Source organism: Octopus bimaculoides, chromosome 10, assembly GCF_001194135.2.
Source record: "Octopus bimaculoides isolate UCB-OBI-ISO-001 chromosome 10, ASM119413v2, whole genome shotgun sequence".
NCBI classification, from domain to species: Eukaryota; Metazoa; Mollusca; class Cephalopoda; order Octopoda; family Octopodidae; genus Octopus; species Octopus bimaculoides.
In genome coordinates this window covers 30,675,812-30,677,849 of record NC_068990.1, presented here as the reverse complement: position 1 = coordinate 30,677,849, position 2,038 = coordinate 30,675,812, and positions in this window count along the sequence as shown.

Genomic DNA, 2,038 nt, shown 5'->3' with positions numbered 1-2,038 from the left:
CCGCTGGATGTGTAATGTCAGTGTGCATACCCGACAGAGTGTAAGTGCCTTGAGAGAAAAGTTAGACCTAAGAAGCATCAGTTGTGGTGTGCAAGTGAGATGATTGAGCATGGCCGGTGCCAGTACCGCCTAACTGGCCTTCGTGCGGGTGACACGTAAAAGCACCCACTACACTCTGAGTGGTTGGCGTTAGGAAGGGCATCCAGCTGTAGAAACTCTGCCAAATCAGATTGGAGTCTGGTGTTGCCATCCGGTTTCACCAGTCCTCAGTCAAATCGTCCAACCCATGCATGGAAAGCGGACATTAAACGATGATGATGATACAGTTAGTGTCATTCATTTCCGATATTCTGAAAAAAAAAGAAAACATTCTTTGCCATGAGAAAATGTTACTCTGCTTGGAAACAATTGAGTTGATGAGAGGAAGGACAGTCAGCTAAACCATTTCCAACTAAGCATAACATTCACAATTATCAACTATCACAAATTAAAATTCTTTTAACATTTAAACTGGCCATATTCAGCCAAATAAATCTATTTTATGTTCAACGTTGTCAGATCCAGTTTTCCATACCAATCCTGCAATGTAATACCCCATTATTGAAATTTTGAAGCTATGAGATGGATAATTAATTCAAAACAATGGGAATAAAATAAGCTTTACATTTGACAAAGTAATCTGAATGCAAAAGGATTAACTGTTGTCCTTTTAGCTGATATAGTTTACTTTGAACAAAATATTTTCACCATTGTGTAAGCACCCTGAGAGAAATGTTGGACATAAGAAGGATCAGATGTGGCGTGCAAGAGAGAGATGTTTGCGTTGGTATGGTCATGTACTACGGATGGATGAGGAGAGCTGTGTGAAGAAGTGCCACTCCCAAACAGTGGAAAGAATCCAGGGTAGAGGGACACCCAGGAAGACATGGGATGCAGTGAAGCATGACCTTCAAATGTTGGGCCTCACAGAGGCAATGACAAAAGACCGAGACCTCTGGAGCTGGAGATATGATGTGACTGAGAAGACCCGGCAAATAAAGTGAGCTCACAGCTGTAATCTACACCAGTGTCGCATAACCAGCCCACTCTGGCCCCTGTGCCAGTGGCACGTAAAAAGCACCCACTACACTCTCGGAGTGGTTGGCATTAGGAAGGGCATCCAGCTGTAGAAACTCTGCCAGATGTGCAGCCTCCTGGTTTTCCAGACCCCAGTCAAACCGTCCAACCCATGCTAGCATGGAAAACAGACATAAAATGATGATGATCCAACCAATGTTGTCAAAGTAAATCTTAATGCATTATGTGGCTTAAATAATATAAGAGTATCGGACTGTTTTCAACAACCATTTTCTCTATAACTCTACCCTTGTCTTAGACATTTTCATTCAAATCTAGTATCTGTAATCTTCACCCTGTGGTCCCTTCCATAAATGAGAGTATATGTCAGAAATACTGGGAAACACTGTGATACACTTAATGTGTTTTAATACAGCAGCATTAGAATATCTGCCTTAGTTTTCTCACATTCTTTGCCAAAAAGTCTTGTACATATTTGCAGTTTTATACTCTACCATTCAACCAGAACTGATTATGCTTCAAAGTCTGATACAGTTTTGCAGCCAAAATTTTATCCCAAATTGTAATATTTTTCTCAATACAGAAAACTAGCCATGATATGCCAATAAAACTGTAGCAGCAACAAACATGTTCGACTGGACTTTTCATTTCAATGTTTTCCATCATGTTATAGTGTAAAAAGTTTACTTTTGTGATTTTAGTAATAAATACAAATTCTTTGGATTATTCATAAGCTTACCTCTCTACTGCAAACTTTGACTCCAAGAAAGTATCTTTTGTTTTTTAGTCAAGAGGAAAGGTAATAGCCCCTTCACCTGTTAGAGCTTCCAAGACTGGTGGGATGGAAGGCAGTCTCATACTAGAACCACTTGCAACTGAGAGGACTCTGCTAGAAGTATCCAAGGTGCCAGACAAGTGTTAAGCTGGGCAATTAGTCTAATATTTTTACAGGAAGGAAAAA